Raw genomic sequence first — 21940 nt, 5'->3', positions numbered from 1 at the left:
TAACTTAATGAGTAATTTAATGAGTAATTTAATGAGTAATTTAATGAGTAATTTAATGAGTAATTTAATGAGTAATTTAATAAGTAATTTAATGAGTAATTTAATGAGTAATTTAATGAGTAATTTAATGAGTAATTTAATGAGTAATTTAATGAGGAATTTAATGAGGAATTAAAAGTGGGAGGGGGCAACACCACGCATACCTCTTTTAAGGTGTGTATAAACCCTGGAATAAACGTGGGAGGGGGCAACACCACGCATACCTCTTTTAAGGTGTGTATAAACCCTGGAATATTTCAGCAATCAATACGATGCTGAAATGATGTAATTTACTGTGTAAGAGGGTCGACCTTGGGTTTGTTTGGGTTTTGTTGTTTATTTTTGTGGGTGTGTATTTTTGTGTATTTTGTATATATTTTCACGGCTAATTCCAGTTAACATCCTGCAAAATTTGCTCGTTTTTCTGGCCGAGTCGAAATTGCGTTGAGTTCCTATGGCATGCGCCATTAAAAGCGCTGTGTAATGGTTGAGCTCCCTTTATTTCGTTTTGGTCACGCGGATGAGCAGACAAAATGACGAATGCTGCGGCTGGAGCAGTGGAAGCGATTTTTTGAATTGTTCAATGATTATTCGATATTGTTATGACTTATTGTCAATAGGTATACTAAGTGGCCATGAGGTAGCCTGTTGCTATGTACAGTTTTATTCTATTGTTGATTATACCACATAGCTGTGGTGATAAAGGAAATGTTCGTTTTAAATAGATGATTATGATAGGACCATGACTATAAAATCATGATGATTATTATGAATGATATCATAGGGTTCAAATGCAGAATGATTGCATGAACTTGGGAAAGAACTTTCAAGCCCTATGGGATAAATTGGGTGTTACAAGCGATGGAGTTTCAAAATTTAGCATGATTGAAGGAATTTTACAGTCTTATTTCAGGAGTTTTACGAAATTTATATTGCCAAGAGATTTTGGGTACTATTAAAAGAAAAAATGATGAGATATTTTTCCCAATGAACTTTAATATCTGCCATCCATTTTGGCTGTCTCACGAATGAAGGATGAGTTGCCTTTAGTGGTTGCAAAGAAAATTTGTGGAGACCAGGCAAAATGGGGAAATATGTCAGATATGACCCTAGGACAGGACGGTGATTCATCAATTGACATGAGGTATGAACCAGAGGTGACGACCGATGAGATTCGATCTCAGTCAATGGATGGACCTGTCCTGACATCATTGGGGAAAGGGCTTATGCAAGGAGTCATCCAAAATGATTAATTTGATTTATTGATGAATATTGATGAATTAATTGAAATTGAATAATTGATTGAATTGTTGATTGATTGAATCTAATTGAATAAATTTAATTGAATAAATTTAACTGAATAAATTGAACTGAATAAATTGAATTGAATATATTGATTGTTTGATTGATGAAAATGCGGTCTCAAGAAAGAAGCTTTGATATCTTTGTGAGATATTATCAATGTGAAGACAACCTTGGAAAATTGAGCAAGGTGGTGAGTTTATATATAGATATATATGTGCGGTTACCATTGTGTGATTTCCCCTTCAACAGAGCGGACATCTGAGGATTCACCCATTTCATACTGACCCTCTGGCTCATCTGCAAATACTGATCTGTGAGATTGGATTGTGCAAAAGCCACAGGTGAGAGAGATTCTCTGGAAATCACCGTTTGAACAGGTGGAGAGATCCTTCCTGGAGGTACGAGTGAAGCTTTAGAGGAACAAACTACAACACATCCAACGCTACTTTGATAAAAGGCAGAATGGGAAATGGAGCCTGCAAGAATACACAAGGACAACCAGAGATTCCACAAAAAGGTACTTGTACACATCATGTGTACGACCGTTATGGTGCCGAAGCTATAAGGCAGGTCAAGAATTGGTATTTGTGGACAAAGGGACATGATGAGGAGTTTCCAAGAGATGGTACATTTGAGCGAAGTCGATTGGAAAGATTGGAACAAAGATTGAAAGCCAGGAAGAGACAGAATCTAACGGTAGACTGGCTTGCATTCCATCTTTGGGATGGTGAATCCAGACAACGGGAACAGCAAGAACGGATAACGGATCTAGAACTTAAAATAAAAAGGATACAGGATACAGTGGAGGAGACAAATGCACAACTGCCCTCGAAATTAGGAATGAAAGGGACAGTTGTCCCATCTGATTTCCAGTTGTCTCCCCAAAAAGGACGGTACAGAGAATTTTTTCGTGTTTCGGGAGATAACGAGAGATTGCAGTGGCAACTCAGGGATGTAGAGATGCAGCCCAGCAATACAAGTGCACAGGTGCACAGACCAGGCAACGACAGAAACCGGTGTTTCAAGTGTGGACAGATGGGACATTGGAAAAGAGGATGTCCGTATACCAAAAGGAAGACAAGTTCATAGGGTAAACTAAGATCAAGGGTACCAGTGCTGACCGATACCTCAGACAATGATTAGGCCTTCATTGCGGCAAATCCCAAATGACGATTGGCCTCAACAGATTAGATTACTGGACAAACATGAATAACTGTCGATGATTCTTGTGTCTGAAAAGGTTTTCGGAGCAAGAATTATTCATTTTTTCTTTTGCTTGTAAGCAAATTAGTAATTAATTGATCAAATGCCGAAATTGGATCTTTTATGTTGAGCACAAAATTTTAAATTTACAAAGTTGGAACAATTGCTTTGCAAATTTTTGAAACCAAGTGACAAGAGTCACATGATGATCAGGTGGGAATTTCGGACTAGTGTTCCGCATGATTGATAGGTCAGTGGTCGACTGACATGCAAATGGGTGTGTAGTCAAATTTGGATAAATTATGGTGGGAACTGAAAGGGTAATTTCAATGTGACATCATAGGGGTTTTCTAAAAATAAACTTTTTGGTCCATTTGCGTATTAGCATTTATAAAATTGAAGGACAAATTTTATGAAAATGAAATAAAACTGACACCCATCCTGATCTGTAAATAATGGTTCCAACGCAAACAAATATGCATAATGCATGCGTGTGTGTGTGTTTTGTGTATCAATGTTTGTGTTTGTTGTTTTTGTTTTTGTGTATCAATCTTACAAGATTGTTGACACCGACAGTGTGCCTTGTCTGAAAAATAGATAGTTCCATGGGGATGGGATCGCATATCGAGAGAATTCATAAAATAAAAATAAAAATAAATAGAAATATAATTTGATTATGAAAATTATCACTTTTGTCAAGGGAGATGGAGAATAAAGATTTGATTTGCTGAGTTATGAGCAGCTATTCATTAATAGTAAAAAAAAATTGGAAGTAATCTTGGGATTCCATTGTGATCGAATTTATATGAGAATCAAAGCTATTTATGGATATGAGCTTCATAAAAATGTGGGAGTACAAAATTAGCCAAATTTTGGAGAGGTCTTACACTGACTTCCCAGAGTACTCTGCTCATGGATTTTTATATACTAGGGCATGCCCGTACTATATATATGCCCGTACTATATATCTATCTAAAATTATATCCCCCCCCTCTATTTACATGAAATGGTTTGGTCCATTCGCAACGCCAAAGCGAACGGCGAACGGCTTGCGAGTACAGTGACAATCCCCCCCCTCTATTTACATGAATGGTTTGGTCCATTCGCAACGACCACAGAACCCCCCCCCTCTATTTACATGCAATGGTTTGGTCCAAAGCGAACGGCTTCCGGAGTTTGGTAAAGAAATCGCCATCGCGTGCACAAACGCGCAGGAAAGCGAATGAATCGCAAATTCGTTTTTATTAGTTGTAAAACATAGTTTAACGCCAACATAGTTTGCAAACGTGAAATAAATGAATACGCTCTCAAATGTGCCATCCGAGGCAGAGTGTGCCCGCCACGTTCGGCACACGCGATCGTTCGCTGCTCTCTGATTGGTTGAATCGTTTTTTGGACATAGCTCGGTAAGTAATTGTCCGATTAATATGAAACCTTGAAAAGGCACATCCTCGGGTCCCCAGCAATATACCTGGCAAGTTTCAAGTATATCGGACCCGTGGTTGTCGAGAAACAGCGGTCACAGACAAACAAACAAACGTACAGACGTACAGACAGACAGACAGAGATTACTGGAATTATAGATAGATATAAACTTGAATTTTATCAGCATATAAATTGTGCTGTATGTATGGATGTGGTTTAGGCATAGATGATATGGGAAAATAGTAAAGAAAATTTTGCTGGTTTGAACTATTGTGGGTTTTCAGTTCTGGAGTTCAAACAAAGTCACTGGTTAACAGATGAGAAAGGATAGTAAATAAATTATTCGATGCTGGGCAAATTAAGTACGATATTATGAAGACTTATGAGAGCTATTGTTCTTCCTTACAGCAGTGGAAAATTATTGGAAAAAATTAGATCCAACATAATGAATCTATAAAAGAATGTGATGGGGATAATATCCTCAATTTGTACTAATTATTTGATTGTGGGTAAAGGAATTAATTTATCGTAGTGGATTGTTAACAGCAGCCTGAAAATGTCCTGAGAGTGTGCATCCATGTAATCAGAAATCCCAGATTTGTTTTTACAAACAACATTTTGGTAGAGGTCTTGTGTGGACGAGCACTTCCTTGGTAGATAAAGAACGGTACTGCATGCTGGCAGCCACTTTTGCGGCCAGCTAGGCCAAACAAATTGAGAGGAAATTGTAGTTAAATACGTAAGTTACACATGGCTATTTGTAAAAAGGAAATTTGTTGAGATGGGAAACATTTTTCGAAGGTTTATTAAAGTGTTATAATATGACATGTGGCAAGGCAAACTATTGGATGGGAAAATTAGATCTGGCTATAGAATAAATTTATTGACCCCTTGAAGTTAATTCTTCGAATCATTGTTTCACTGGCATTTTTTTTGTTTTTTTTGTTTAAATTGGAAATAGTTTGGTAGAGCTTTGGTTAAAACCTTTGGTTGCGGTATCTTGGAACGAAATGCTAAACCATAGGAGATTGATAAGAATAGAAACAAATATGGACCCAAAATAGAAAGTTGGATTCATGCCTCTCATTGCAAGCAAGCACATGGGGCTAAGGTGGACGATCCCACAGAAAATGAGGCTGCACCTAGCAGCCCAGCAGAACATTCAGTGGCAGATAAATGATAGTCATGATTTACAGTCATTTGAATTACATTTTAACACCCCTTGCATTGATAAACATTACATTTTCAACATGTGATATTCCTACTTGGGATAGTGACATTTATTTGCCTACATGACATACAATTACCTGCTGATATTAATACAACATGAGTGAAAAATGTATCACAACTACACTCATGATCAGGGGATTGAGTTCAACCCCGGGAGATAGGGGGATCAGGGTAAGACAAATAATCTGATTTATGTTACATATTAAGGGATTTTCTTTATTTACCTGTTAGGAAGCTTGTTAGTTTGGTATATAATGTTGAATGTCATCAACATATAATTATGTCATAGGTATGAATATATACAAGGAGTAGCAGACTTGTTTGTTGGTTTAGTAGTTATATTGGCAATTGTTTTAGTGGTGGCTTTCTTGAAAGCCTTAGTGACGGTGTGTTTGAATAAGGTAACCAACAACACGATGATAATGCATGAAGTGACAAATGAGGAAAGAAATGTGGAACCAGAAAAGGAAGACTTTTAAGGCGACATAAATACTGAGATTAAAAGATTAAATCAAGTGATGTTGCAAATGAATACAGTAGAATTAAGATAATGGCATAACGACAATGTTATGAGTTGTGTCAATTACAATATCAGTGAACTCATATCACCACGAGTGACACACTGTTAGAAAAAAAAGGGGAAAAGAAAAAGTGGAGAGGAATTATGGTAATAATACATTATGCTTAATTTGTTGGTTTGGGAAAATTTTTGTTGGGAATTAGATATTCCTGTTTGTGATTGTAATCATATACAATTTATTTTCTTAGAGTAGTGCTAAAATACCTGCACAAGTTAATTTTTGAACTATATTAACCTGAAAGCAATTGTGGATGCTATTCTTAGTTTAGTAGTGAAATACATACCTGATTGAATATTATTTGTGTGACGCATATAAATGAATATAACTTTTTGAATGTTGTAAGGGAAAACAACAAATTGTTGAATGTGAAACTGTCGGAAGATATACATGATTATGCTGATTTCATGGTAAGATGTACCCTATCTGATTCAGTGTGTGTGGAAAGCAGATTCAGATGTGACTGAGCATAAGGATAAGACGAGATCACATTTGGAAGGGAGTGCTAACGGAATTGGGAAGAAGTTCGAGAAAGAAAATTTGTGGCTAAAAAATGAAGTTAATCGTGGCATACACCCTCTTTCTCAAAGAATGATGAAGACATTCTCCCGGGTAACTTGGAGATGAATGCTTACCTTCACCAAGGAAATTTATGTGACCATTTGCCTGGATCACACTGCAACATATGAAAGAAAGGCGATCACTTACTCTTGTTCGAAGGCTTCGAACATTCATCACATCAGAAGTTGCAGGACAACGACATTTTACATGCAACCCCTGTGAAATGCGGGGACATATGTTATTACTTCACCAACTTCCGGGGAGCCAGCATGGAGCTGCAAACCAATGGCTGTGCCTTTTCACAACAGCTGTGCACGATTCTGCGGGCCACTCCTGGTATGGACCATGGATGACCTGAACACCATGGTCCCAACATCATTGTGGATGCATCCGGCATCCCTGTTCCACATCTTGCTGGCCAATCAACGTCACACCAATACTTGCTGCCCACTCACAATGAGGGAGGAGGCAAGTCGACTACAACTGGGTGAAGGCCTTGTTCAGGAATTACTATGGTTTACAGCAAAAAGTGGCAAGAATGCTACATGGAGAGCAGGGTCAGTCTATGACTCCGCACCGTTACCACAACAGCGAAATCCTACACGAAGTAGTGCAGGTGTTCATAAAGACAGAAGAAAATGTTTCATACCTGAATTCAAACACAAGTGATCAGCCCTTCCTTTCAAACAAAGAATCAACATTTGTTTGGAGGGAAACGTTTTTGCCAGATGTTGCAGATGCTTTAAAAACTTGAAAATGGTGAAGCAAAATTGTTGTATCTTGGTGATGGTGAAGTGTTGTTTTACAAAGATATTTGTGATGCAAATGAAATAGATTGAATTAACAATATGGAAGGAGTCAATGACCAACAAAATGTTTTGTGATCAGATTCTTGCAGGATGACGGTGTATGCCTAAGGAAATTGTATTGATGTTTACTTGTAGTGATTGATTGTTTACTTATATTGATGTTTAGATTAATGGTTAATATAAACAAAAACAAAAAGATGAGGGAATTGTGGAAATGTAACTCATTGATTGGGACTAGTAACGAAGCAGATACATTTTACCTGCAACCTCTGTGAAAGCCGAGTTCGTAAATGAGTGTCAGGAATGTGCCCGAACATGGTAATCTCTTGTCCACCTGGTCACAGCCCCAGGCTGGAGCACCCCCCTATTGTTTGGTAAATGGAACTCGCAGCAGGAGGGAAGCGAGCTGGTGCCAGTGAGGCGACCGAGTAACGGATTAGAAGCAGCGGAGAAGGGATTACGATTTCAGCGGACAGAGGATTAACTGAAGCTTGCCCATAAAAACGGAAGAGACTTGGAGTCAGAGAGCACTTGCCACGAGAAGCCCTGCCCAACGGAATGAACGCATACCACGGGTTCGGCGCTGCAGCCACGAAAGAGGGACTATGCGGATAGAGTTAACCTGGTCCATTGAGTTAAACGGTATTATTTGGTAATGGAATGAAGTGAATAACCAGTTAATAAAGTTGTGACCTTTTGTAAAACCTGTTTCCGACCATTGGCGTCTTGAGTCTCACCCACCGCTTCCGCGACACCGTCGATGCCTCACCTGCATGCTTACATGCATACGCTACCCCTTTCTTGCTCATACATCCAGCCGTCTCCCTGCTCTTGGTCATTGCACCTTCTCTTACACACCCAGGTACACTCATTCCACTCACAGACTTGGTCACACACCTGACCACCGAACACTTTGGCACACATTCGTTGTTCGCACACCTCACCAACACACCTCTTCGCGCTCCCTTCTCGGTCACCTCCTCTGTGACAATCACAGGTGTGCTCTCACTCGCACACCCAACCACGTGCCTCACGACCAACTCAAGTGTGCATTCCCACACACGCTCTACCATTCCAGGTGTGCCTCCTTCCATTCCAGTTGTACATCCTCGCTCACCTGTCACAACCAACTCACGCTCCGTGTCACTCTCACTACTTTCACCTCCATTCTTGACAGCGCACTCACCCTTACTCTCGACAGCGCACTCTTTCCCCATGCACTTGTCCGTTACACACCTTTCTCGCGCATCCTCTTGCGCACACTCTTTAGTTACATCCTCTGTAACTCTCACCACAGGCGTGCATTCTCCTTCACTCTTGACAGCGCACTCTTTCCCCATGCACCTGTCCGTTACACACCTTTCTCGTGCATCCTCTTGCGCACACTCTTTTGTTACATCCTCTGTAACTCTCACCACAGGCGTGCATTCTCCTTCACTCTTGACAGCGCACTCTTTCCTCATGCACCCGTCCGTTACACACCTTTCTCGTGCACACTCTTGCGCACACTCTCTCATTACTTCCTCCGTAACACTCACCACACCGCGCTTCCATGTGCTCCCTCGCACACGCGCTACGACCGACTCACTCTCGACAGCACACTCACTCCTCGGCGCGCACTTTTTCCTCACACACCCCATGGTCGGACATTCTCACACACCTCTTTTTTCGCACACTTCACCAACGGCCTTTCACGAACACCCGGGTCCACAACAACCCCCAAGCCGACTGAAGCTCCCCGCACATCATATGCATTTTCACGTATATCGCCACTCACCTTGGCACCTCGTCTCCTCACCTCCTTCACCACCTGCAAACTCTTTATTTGGTTAGTGAGCACATCATTATGAGTTGAGCACCGACCTTGTACATATTCCATCACCTCCTCCTGGATTTCTCTTTTAGTTTCTGTCCGTCTCTTCTTAATTTCACTCACCCCCTCTAACACCTCCTTTAACTTTTGCTTCACCTCTTTTATTTCCCGGTGCATCTCTTCAAGTTCGTCCTCCAAGGCTACCGTGACCATCTCTATGTGTGTCCTCACCTGCCGGTCCTTCGTCTCCATTACCTCTGTCACCTCGTCCACCCTCATTGTCAGTCCCTCACGTACCATCTGACATTCCTTTTGTGTTGCTATTAATTCGTTCTTAATGTCTTTTTGTGTCGCTTTTAACCCCCTGATTATTGCGGTGTTCTTTTCCACTTGGTCCACTAGTTCCTTTTGTCCCACTGTCAGCTGTTCTACTCCCTTCGTCAGACCCTTTATTCCCCCTTGTAACCTCGCCGTATTATTCCTCACCTCTTTCTCTATACGTTTTTCGCCTCGCTTTACCTCCTCGCATACCCCCGAGACCTCCTCACTTACACCTCGTCGTATCTCCTCCTTCATCTCCTCCATCTGGTTCCCCATCTGTTCGATTTCCCGGGCGGATTGCTCCCCTATCTCCCGCAATTTGTCTTCCATTCTATTTTCCATCCCCGTTAACCCATTCTTTACCTCTTTTATCCCGTTGTCTAACCCCTCAAATTTAGCTTCTAGCCGTTCCCCCATTTCTCCCATTTCCCCCCCCATTTCTCCCATTTTGCCCCCCATTTCGCCCCCCAATCGCTCACTATCAGCCCTCGCTCCGTCCCTCATTACCCCCATTTGGCCCTCCAATCGCTCACTCTGAGCATCCATTTTTGCTTCTAGCCTGTCCATAAGGGCCCCCATTTTTCTGCTTTCCATTTTCTCACTATCGTTTTTTTCCTGCATTTCCACCATGAATTGGGTCATGAAGGCTTGCATTTGGGTCGCGCTCATTGGTTCCGTGGCCGTGGCCCCCTCAACCACGTGCGCGAGAGCGCCATTTTGTGCGTCTGATACCCCCTCAACCACATTGCCAATGTTCTCCTCTACTTCGTTCCTCTGATCCTGGGTTACTCCTAACCCCTCCTCTAGCTCACCCACCGGCATCCGATCGCCTTGACCAGCCATGGCGCGATTTCAAAATTCGGGTTTTGCTTTTAAAACACAACAATTTCCAGCTGCTTGTAATTTTGAGCGCGTTAAGCGCGCTTCGGGCCCGTATCTCACTCCCAGACACCAATTTGTTACGGACGCGGTTAAAGATGTTATTTACCGAGCGGTTGGTATTACCACGACCGAACAGTTATTCCCCGACTAATACCCGATTTGCCCCAAACTTTGGCCGGATCGCGCCACCGCTATTCAATCGGGAAAACTCTAAAGCGACCGAATACAAAGAGGAAAAGGAATAAGACGAGGAGACGTACAGAAGAGTAATTGGATTTATTATTTACACATATAATCAAGAAGAAAGTAGTCACGTTTATTTACAGACGAGATTAGATACACAGTGCAACGCTAGCTTACCTACAGTCTTAATTAACCCAGGGACAGAACAAACACGGACAGACTTACGTGGGGAATGATGATAGGGATGGCACGTGATGGATGGCTTGCGGGATAGGGAGGTCCAACTGGTCCTGCAGCTGATCGACTCGTGGGCAGCCGCCGCTCCTTCGCGGCCCTGCTCCAAATTGCCGTCCAGGCCTCACGCTGCTGTGGCTGCAGTTTCGGTGGCTCCAGCTGCAGCAAATGCAGTTTCAGTGGCTCGAGCTGCAGCAAGTGCAGTTTCGGTGGCTCGAGCTGCAGTGAGTGCAGTTTCGGTGGCTCGAGCTGCAGTTCAACCCTGGACTTCTTTCGCAGTTTCTCTGTCGTCAAAGCTCATCTCCCGTCTCTGCCGCTTGGGAAACGCCCTGCCGTGGGTTATATAGGCCCCACCCCTCAACCTTCGCGAACCTCCTCGATGTTTCTTTCCACACCCTCTCCAAGTCCAACCCCTTGGTCGTGGTTGGTTGAGTGGGGCTGACTCACTCCTCCCCTCAATGACGAGGTGGGGACCCGCCTTTCTTCCCCAACCCTGCCTCGTGGTCAATGGCGGCAATTGAAGCGGAGGTAGTTTCCAATCAACGAAAAGGGGGAATGGAGGTTTTGGGAATGGGAATGAAGGGAATCTATCTCTTTCACTTGGTGCAATGGAGTACTTCTATTAATGGGAGACACAGCCTTACCCTAAAACACAGAATAAGATATAACTATCGAACAGGGGTATTCTATGATTGGCTGACGTGTATGCTTGTGGACTAATTATGGGATGCCCTTTTGACCTTTACACAGCTCCGGAGGCAGGAGGCGCAGAATAACCAATAATAATAATAAAGCACACAATAAAAAAAACACAATCCTCATATCCGCAACAATATAAAACATGCTGCAATAATTGTCCTCTTCATGACCAATTTCTATGAAGAGCTCCTTTTGCAAACTCAAAGTTTCGTGGTTAAGTTTTGCAAAATCAAAGGGGGGGCTTAACTTCAAGGAGGGATTTAGGCAAAACTTAAGGATATTCGTATATGCAACCATCCTCTACTTAAGTATATCCTCAGAATCTGCCCTTTAGGATGGTTTATGTAACCGGGCCAAGATCTACAACTAAATTTCTCCTGTACAACAGAAACAAGGCTTACATGTCCGCACTTCTCCTGGATAACAGGAACAAGGCTTACATGTCCGCACTTCTCCTGGATAACAGGAACAAGGCTTACATGTCCGCACTTCTCCTGGATAACAGGAACAAGGCTTACATGTCCGCACTTCTCCTGGATAACAGAAACAAGTCTTACATGTCCGCACTTCTCCTGGATAACAGGAACAAGGCTTACATGTCCGCACTTCTCCTGGATAACAGGAACAAGGCTTACATGTCCGCACTTCTCCTGGATAACAGAAACAAGTCTTACATGTCCGCACTTCTCCTGGATAACAGGAACAAGGCTTACATGTCCGCACTTCTCCTGGATAACAGAAACAAGTCTTACATGTCCGCACTTCTCCTGGATAACAGGAACAAGGCTTACATGTCCGCACTTCTCCTGGATAACAGGTACAAGGCTTACATGTCCGCACTTCTCCTGGATAACAGGAACAAGGCTTACATGTCTGCACTTCTCCTGGATAACAGGAACAAGTCTTACATGTCCGCACTTCTCCTGGATAACAGGAACAAGGCTTACATGTCCGCACTTCTCCTGGATAACAGGAAGAAGACTTACATGTCCGCACTTCTCCTGGATAACAGGAACAAGGCTTACATGTCCGCACTTCTCCTGGATAACAGAAACAAGTCTTACATGTCCGCACTTCTCCTGGATAACAGGAACAAGGCTTACATGTCCGCACTTCTCCTGGATAACAGGTACAAGGCTTACATGTCTGCACTTCTCCTGGATAACAGGAACAAGGCTTACATGTCTGCACTTCTCCTGGATAACAGGAACAAGTCTTACATGTCCGCACTTCTCCTGGATAACAGGAACAAGGCTTACATGTCCGCACTTCTCCTGGATAACAGGAACAAGACTTACATGTCCGCACTTCTCCTGGATAACAGGAACAAGGCTTACATGTCCGCACTTCTCCTGGATAACAGAAACAAGTCTTACATGTCCGCACTTCTCCTGGATAACAGGAACAAGGCTTACATGTCCGCACTTCTCCTGGATAACAGGTACAAGGCTTACATGTCTGCACTTCTCCTGGATAACAGGAACAAGGCTTACATGTCTGCACTTCTCCTGGCTTGCAAGGGCAGTTTCTGGATGTCTTAACTTTTAGCCGAAAAAACTTCTGAACGTCTGTACTTCTTCGTGCCAACAAGTTGTTTTAAGTAAGTAGCAACTTGTTGTGGAAGTGCATCAATCTACCTCGTCACTGCCAGCAGAGCTTAAAAGTGTAAATTGCACTGGAAGTTGGTTGACAAGCAGGAAACAACTCCATTACCTGTGTGAAACACCTAATTCGACATAAACGGTTTCATATTAAATATGCTTATCAATTTTCCCAAATGGGGAAAACCTCACAAACCTGAGAGTGGAATGTTATTGGATAGACACAGAGAGGCAATTACACAGGTGGAAGACTAATGACTCGCTACTAATCGCAGCATCATGAGCTCAATGCCGTTATGGGTACAACACCAGCAGGCCAAGCTGAATGATTAACTGTCAGGGAAAATCAAGCAATGTTTGTCTTTCCTGTCAGGTCATATTTGATGGTGAAATGGCACATCATCAATCTCATCCTCTAGTCTTTTAGTGGCAATGGTTGGGCAATGTGCATCTACCTTTAATAGGGTTGCCAGTCCGTTGCAGGTGTCGGAGCCGCTTCAAATGTTCACCTGTGAGAGACTAAATGACTCTTGATGATCAAAAGGGTCTGAATGCACGTAAGCTCTTTAGAAACCTTCATTAAACTATATGATATTCAGTGAATACTTACCCTGCGCAGTCAACTTGGTGCGAGCCAACGCTTCTGTTTTTGAACGTTGAAAAAAAAAATTCATCCAATATGGCTGCCAGACCCCATGAGTGATGACATCATAAGTTCATATTCTCTAATATAATTGTTGCATAGATCACGCTCAATAAATTTCAAACTGATCAGACTAAGCGTTGTCTCTGTCGAATTATGACGTCATAATTATGGCACCTATGACGTCATCATTAACATATCTTATTTCCCATGAGGAGTAGTTGACAATGAGCCAGGTCTCAATTCTTTTCATGGAGTGGTTTCAGAGAAACAGAGGTGCGAAATTTTTCCAAGATGGCGCCTGTACCACGTGACATATGACGTTATAATAATCATTAAAATATTATGCAGGAGGCAATTACACAGAATATGAGCGGCTCCTCTTGTAGATTTTTCATGATAATTATGACGTCATATGTCACGTGGTACCGGCGCCATCTTGGAAAAATCAAAAAAAGTACACCTCGATATCTCCAAAACCGCACCAAGGACAAAATTGAAACATGGTGCATTGTCAAGTACTCCCCTTGGGGAATAATATACGTTAATAATGATGCCATCAGTGCCTTAATTATGACGTCATAATTCGACAAGTACAACGCTTGATTTGATCAGTATGAATTATTTTTTCTCTGCAACTCTTGGTCCGATTGGTGAAAATTTCATGTCAATCGGACCAAGAATTGCAGAGAAAAAAAATTCAGTGTAGAATGTTGTCCTGAAATAGACTTGAATAATGTTGTCTCACAGCTTAAGACAAAAACCCAACAACAAGCATGATGCGAATAAACTATTGTACTCCGCTCCCTTCTTATTCAATCTCGAGGTGCTGCATGACGTCATCGCCAGGCAGCGAAGGGGGCCGGGCGATGACGCGCGCCGAAAGGGAGTACCAGTTTTCCCACTGTTTGTTTGTTTGTCCGGGCGATAACTCTCCCATGCTTTTTTTTGTTTGTTTTTGTTTTTGTTTTTGTATACAAGATCGAGGCTCGTGAAAGAGCGAACATTAATCACACAGAAAGACAAACAGACACATAAAACAAATAACATCGGGAGCGGTAGACAAGATGGGGAGAGAGGGGGAAGGACACAAACACAACATTTGAGAGCAGGGACCGAGAGACATGGAGACATCGAGAGATCTGTGGGAGGGAGAGGGCTTTGGGGGGGAGGCATGTGAAGGGGGGGGAGGCATGTGAAGGGGGGGGGGTGGGAGAGGTATAAACATATGGACACTGCCAGGATTTCCAGGAAAGAAGTTGGAATTTCAAACAAGGTGGATCTGGGGTGAATTCGTGGGGGTAGAAAAGATCAAGGTTATGGATGGGGGAAGATAAGAGATGGTGGTGAACAGCTGTTTTAAAGACCTGGAGGGAGGAGAGGGATTGAAGGGAGTGTGGGAGTTTGTTCCACATGCGGGAGAAAAGAGGAATGAAAGAGTGAAGGTGAGCAGAGAGCCGAGATTTCGGCAGTTTAACCATCAGAGGGTTTCTGGCAGATCTTGTGCGACCTGTAGGAATATTTGGGGGACAGAGCACAGAGAGAGCTGGGGGAGCAAGGCCGGAGAGGAGTCGGTAGAAGACAGAAAGGCCACCTACCTGCCTGCGGTGAGTGAGTGAAAGGCCCTCAGAGATAGCTTCATCGCGGGAGATTCCAATGATTTTGAAAGCTTTGGATTCAACAGCGTGAAGCCGAGCCAGGTGTGAGGCAGGAGCACCAGCCCATAGGGGAGAACAGTATTCCATTGAGCTGCGGATGAAAGCCTTGTATGTGGTGAGGAGCTCAGGTGTGCCGAGGAAGGACTTCGCACGACGGAGGATGCCCAGTCGGCGACTGGCTTTGGAGGCCAGCTTGGAAATGTGGTTTTCCCAAGAAAGATCATGGCAGATAGTGAGACCCAAAAGCTTGAGTGACAGAACTTCTTGGAGAGGATTGTTGAGAAAGTAGATGGGAGGGTTGTCCAGTCGATCTTTTCGGAGAGACATAGTAAGAGAGTGAGATTTGTCAGGATTGAAAGACATGTTCCACTTGTTTGACCAGTCTGTGATTTTGTCCAGGTCTTCAGAGAGTGAGGAGGCTGCAGACTGCCGATCTGAGGGAAGAGGAATGGAGCGGCAGAGAGTGGAGTCATCAGCAAAGAGATAGAGAGGATTTTCCAGAGAGTCAGAGAGATCATTGATAAAGACCAGAAAAAGCACAGGGCCCAGCACACTTCCTTGGGGAACTCCAGCCTGAACAGGAAGGGGAGATGAGAGAAATCCATTCAGGGCCACACGTTGACTACGACCAGAGAGGAAGTCCGCAAGCCATGCATGGAGATTTCCATGGATACCATAGGAGGAGAGTTTGGTGAGCAGAGCTGGGTGCCAGACCGTATCAAAGGCCCTTGATATGTCAAGGGAGACAGCTCTGATTTCCTGTTTGGCATTGAGGACCTCCATCCATTGTTGAGACAGCAGAAGCAGCATGTCCAGAGTAGAGTGACCTGGTCTGAAACCAAATTGATGATCAGAGATCAAGCCATTGGAGAAGAGGAAAGATTTCATATCCGAAGCAATGATGGATTCCATGACTTTGCTGATAATTGGGAGCAGGCTGATTGGTCTGTAGTTGCAAGGATCTGTTTTTGCACATTTTTTGTGTAAAGCGGTAATGTTAGCTGATTTCCAGGATGCTGGCAGATGACCTTGAGCAAAAGATAGGGTGAAAAGAACAGAGAGAGGGTGAGATAGAGCGGCAGAGCAGGATTTTAGGACCCGTGGGCTGATGCCGTCTGGTCCAGTTGCAGAATCAGAGTCGAGGTTTGACAAAAACTCCACCACCTTGTCAGGAGAGAAGGACACAGAGTCCAGGAGCAGTTGGGTTCGACTGGGAAAGGTGGGAACAGAGAGAGATGGGTTTGGGACTAAGGATTTTGAGGCGAACACAGAGTTGAGGCATTCGGCTTTGTCACGTGCGGTGTCAACTGTGTGGCCATTTGAGGTAAGGGAGGGGATGGAGGGGGAACAAACACCAGAAACGGATTTGACCAGATGCCACCAGGATTTGGAGGAAGGAGACAGGTTTGAGAGTTCATTCTTGAGTGAGGAGAGATAGTGCTTCCTGGCACTCCTGAGGGTAGACACACACTTGTTCCGAGCTTGGTGGAAGGAACTGAGATTTCCTTCAGTTGGATTAGCCTTCCAAGAGGCAAAGGCAAGTTGTTTCAGGGCAACTGCCTCACCACAAGATTCAGTGTACCATGGACGGGAGGAAGGGTAAGACAATTGAAGTCTAGCCTTTGAGCTAGGAAGCTGAAATTTGGACACAATAGTGAACGCTGAAATTTTGGCACAATAGTGAACGCTGACATTTTGGCACAATAGTGAACAAATGCTTTACCAAAAACAATATTTTTGATTTTTCATTAATCAATTAATTGATTAATTACTTAATTATTATTGATTTTTTAAAGTACTTATTTATTTTCTTTCTCATCTCGGCAATATCTCAGGAACCTTTAGAGCTACGAAGCTGATATTTGGACTTGGCAGCGACCAAGTGATTTGGCTACAAAAGATATTTTTAATTTATTCATTAATCAATTCATCGATTGATTATTTCTTTTTTATTTATTTTCAATTAATTACTCTATTCATTAATTTTCAAAAAGTCACAGAATCAGATGAAACATTGGTGGTTTAGATACACTATTAGCAAATTGATTAAGAAATAAATTATTTTATGATCACTATTTATTTAATTATGCAATTAATCAATCAATTATTGTCACCGCTCCCTTCCAATTCGGTCTCCATGTGCTGCACGGCGGCATCGCCGGGTGCCGAAGATGCCATGGCCATGTCGTGTGCTGGAGGATATGTTATTTATTTATTTGACATGGAGGTGGTTTACTTTGAATGTAGCTGTGCTCGTCTTGTCAATGTCTTATTTAGTGCTTATAATTTAAAGTAAAATCTCAAATCCCTTTACAAAGAATGATAGGTAAGAAAAGCATAAATGTAGACAAAGTAAGTGTACAAAGACAGGATTATAAAAGGCTGAGTTGTGTGAATCCTCGATCTTCAAACGTCTTCCTCCTGGTGTAACGATCTACCAGGAGATACCCGTTGTTAGACCGTGGTTCAAAAGGTAGGAAGCAATTGATATTTGGCTTTAATGGCCACCACAATAGAGAATCAGGATGTTTGGAAGTTTAAAAGGGACATTGTGGTGTCAGTGAGTGATGGGGATAAGATTGGCCACACAGATGGGTATATAATGGATGAAGCTCATGCTGTGTACAAGGAGTAGATATCCGTTATCAAACGTGCAGTGGCTGATGGCTCCCAATGGAGGCTGCATTATAATGAGCAAAGCATCAATATTACTCATAAAACAAAATGGCCTGAAATTATCCACACATCATGCTGCAGCTCAAAAAGAAAAGATTGTGAGAATACAACAAATACATAATAAATGTAGAGAGGTGGTTGCAATGGCTGCCATGGCTCAGTTGATAGCACAATTTGAATCAAAGTTTTTAGCCTCGGCTCAAACTGCGATGGAATCGCTGTATCCCTCCAGACACCAGCACCAGGAGGCACTGCATATCAAAGCACGATCCCATTACATATCTCAAAAGAGTACACAATTGCTTTAACCTATCAGGGCCAAATTATCTGCTTCGGGTTACATGTATAATTGGCACACCTGCAGGAGGTGGGATTGCTGAGATGTGGATGTGGCATGGGCATGGTGGGCCAAACGACCTCATCCTCAATTTACACAGATAGCATATTCCAAATGTGTCGATGAAACAGGGCGAGTAAAATGATGCAAGAGTAGAAGGTGAAAATTTGAACGCAAGGGTGAAATGCTCAAGAACGACCAACAGTAGAGACTGCCATTGAAAGGAGCTAGGGGTTGTTAATTTAGGACATCCGCAATTGATCCGAGTACAACATCCAGCAACCATCGAACCTGTAAATGGCCGTGAAGGTACGAGCACCTGCACAATGCAAACTCCGTATCAGATGGCAAAGCTAAATCAACATTTCATTGGCTAGGACACTCCGATACACTATACGCTGCACACAGAGGGATAGAGTGTGAGTTAAACAGGGATTTTAATTGTGTGCAAAATCTAACACGTCCTTCCATTTGACTGGATAACCGATTCATCTCACTGCATTATATGGTTGACAATAGGAAGAGGTTGGCCTCATTCTTACAGAAGCGAACTCAGCCCCCACTTTCCCCAATCCCTTCTCTCCCGCCACAAGGACACTGCCTTGACATTTGCGCTCCCAGAAGCCGTGGCATTTCCACACAGCGCCGAGAAACACTGTGCTCCGAATGCCAAATTAGCGAGGGCAAGGCACAAAGACAGATGTGGCACATCCTTATAAGTGGAGCTGATATTTGTGGCTTTCAGGAATTTCCAGATAGTCGTGACCCTGTAAGACTGAGAAAACATCAAGAAAACGAGAACGGCACTCAGTAGAGAGTATATCTCCACCTGGTTGGCCACATCACTCAATTGGTGAAGAATCACATTAAAAATTCTACTAGCCGGATCCGGATCCGGATCTTAACCAAAATTGAATCGATTCTCCCTTGTCAAACACACAACCTGTCCAACAAGTTTTGTCCAAATCATTCCATAACTTTTTGAGATATCCTGCTATGTATCGTTTTTAGCCCGATCTCCCAATGGTGAAGAATCACTTGAAAAATTTAATAACTCTCATATCCGAATCCACATTCAGATCTTCACCAAAATCGAATCGATTCTTCCTTGTCCGACACCCAAACGGTCCACCAAGTTTCGTCCAAATCCGTCCACAACGTTTTGAGATACCCTGCTATGTAGCGTTTTTGGCCCGATCTCCCAATGGTGAAGAATCACTTAAAAATTCTAGCAGCCGGATCCGAATCCGGACCTTCACCAAAATCTAATCATTTCATCCTTGTCACATACGCTACATTTCTGCCAGATTTCGTCCAAATCCGTTCACAACTTTTTGAGATATATTGTTCACAAACAAACAGACAAACAGACAGACATGGGTGAAAACATAACCTCCATCAACCTTTGGTGGTGGAAGTAATCTTACTATAACTCACCAAATGTCTGTCCGTTCTAAGGTACCGCAAAAACGGCTCAACCGATCGCAACGATATTTTGGGTGGGTATTCCTGGGACCCCTGGGAGTAAAATAGGCTGTACTGTTTTTTCCAATTTTTCCAAGTTTTCCAATTTTCCAGTTTTTCCAAACACGATGAAATATATTTACCAATATGAACAGTGATGTGGCTTTTGTTGAAATTCTACAAATACTGTTTATTCTACTTACCAGGAGAGAGTAGATCGACTCCTGACGAACTCTTCCTATATAAACATGCGGCTCCGAAGTAACATGACAGCGTGTGCAAAGCGACTGAGAAACAGGCGTAGCGGCCGCTTCCGTGTTACAGATTCGTCGCGCACTCTTCACACATAAACGTGCGACTGAGAAAGGCGTGTAGCAGCCGCTTCCGTTTTACAGAATTCAATCTTTTTTCGAAATGGGCACCATGTACTGTTTAGATTTTGATGATTTGCGTGTGATATGATTCAACGGATGTTTATATGAATCGTTTAAAATTAAAAAAGCCTTCAATTTCTGATATTTTGCCTTTTCATTTGGGCTTCCCAATTGAAGCCCCACCCATAGGGTGGGTACCGTTGCTAGTGAGTTATAATTTAACCTGGATTTTAGTTAGAAACTGATAATGTAGGTAGAATGATAATTTTGGGGGGATATCAATAATTATTTAAAATCTCGACAACAACATCCTAAACCATGTTTTGTTAGGGTTGTGTGTACTGCGGTTGTGTGTTGTGTTATATATGCCTGCTTTAATGTATGTGCTGAAAATCAAGATGGCGGCGAGTTGGTGGACAAAAAGGAGGGATGTCGATGAGCAGATAATGATGACATTTCTGCTTGAAGAAAACACCAAGGCTACTGAAATTTACAAATGATTGTCTGCACAGTGTGTTTAATGATTGCCCATGAAGGACATCCAATTAAAAAGCACCTTGGGGTCGAAACATCATAATTACTGCAATGATTTCCTGCACTGTGTCTGTACACGTCCCAAAGAACTCTACACTGAAGGCGTATGAAACCTTCCACTCTGAGGGGCCAAATGTGTGTCTAAAGCTGAAGAATACATGGTAAAGCTTGATGGAGTACTGCTCTCCTCTCTGGGCTGGCTCACCTGCCTCAGACCTTGCTCAGCTTGACGTCGTGGAAAGCAAGGCCTTCAACATTATTGGGACACCAACAACAGGATTGAGGGACAAAATAGAGGGAGACTTGGATAAATAAGAGACGTGGGGAAGAATGAGAGCAGGGGAAAGATGCCCTCTCAATCTCAGAAGTAGAAAGTAAAGCTGGAAATGCAGAAAGAGGTGGACATTAACGGAGGTTGAAAAGATCATGGTTTGGGATGGGCGATAACCTGAGATAGTGGTGAAGCGCTCTCTTGATGACTTTGAGGGAAGAATGAGATTGAAGAGACTGAGGAAGTTGGTTCCACAAGTGGGGAAAAAGAGGAACAAATGAGTGAAAGTGGGCAGTGAGTGTGGATTGGGAGTTTCACCAAATGAGGGTCACTGATAGAGTGTAAACATCCTGCAGAAGAAACCCTAGGGGGAGCAGGAGGTACAGTGCAAGGACAGAGGAGAGGGTACAAGACCAGAAAGTAGATGGTCGAAGAGAGACCACCAACCTGTCTGCGACGTGAAAGTTATATTGTCCATCGACTCAGCTTCATCGTGAGATAATTCAATGATTTTGAAGGCCTTGGTTTGTGAGGCAAGGGCACCAGCCTAGAGGGGGAGCAGTACTCCATTAAGCTGTGGGTGAAGGCCTTGTAGGCAGGGGTGTAGGCCTGCCAGAGTGCACCAGAGCAGAGGGCCAGCACATCAATGAAAAATAATAATAATAATAATAATAAACACCAATGTTCACGACCAGTTGAGTTATTTTGATTTGCGTGCTTTCATGGCCAAATAATAGGATCAAACCTTGTATATGTCGATATGTTGGGCACTTTGTCTCGGAAGTGATGTGATAACAACATAGATCATCGGCAACACAGAGCCGTACATGAATTGCCGAATACAGCAAAGTCCAGAACCCAGACAAACTTTCCAACTATTTCATATCCAGATTTAGTGAATTATCTTGTTTACAAAAAGTATTTACACCCTGGAAGACATGAAGGCATGGAAAACCCTGGATGCCTACAACCAGTTGATGTGTGGGTGGATCAGTGATGTGGCTGTGCTTGTGAAGAATGCCTATCACGTTGTACGAGCAGAGGTAGGCCTGTAATACATCAATGGCATGGACTCGTGTTGGCAGAGCAGATAAGCAGGA

At 42.9% G+C, this 21940-nt stretch overlaps 1 protein-coding gene across 2 annotated transcripts in view; it reads right to left on the bottom strand.

Annotated features, from left to right (window-relative positions):
• Window positions 1-21940, bottom strand: part of LOC137439001 (schwannomin-interacting protein 1) — a 322566-nt gene that overhangs the window by 234280 nt on the left and 66346 nt on the right. The window lies entirely within an intron of this gene.

The sequence above is a fragment of the Myxine glutinosa genome, chromosome 13 (assembly GCF_964187855.1).
Source record: "Myxine glutinosa chromosome 13, kmMyxGlut1.1, whole genome shotgun sequence".
In the NCBI taxonomy this organism is placed as follows: domain Eukaryota; kingdom Metazoa; phylum Chordata; class Myxini; order Myxiniformes; family Myxinidae; genus Myxine; species Myxine glutinosa.
This window is presented reverse-complemented; position numbering and strand designations above follow the sequence as displayed.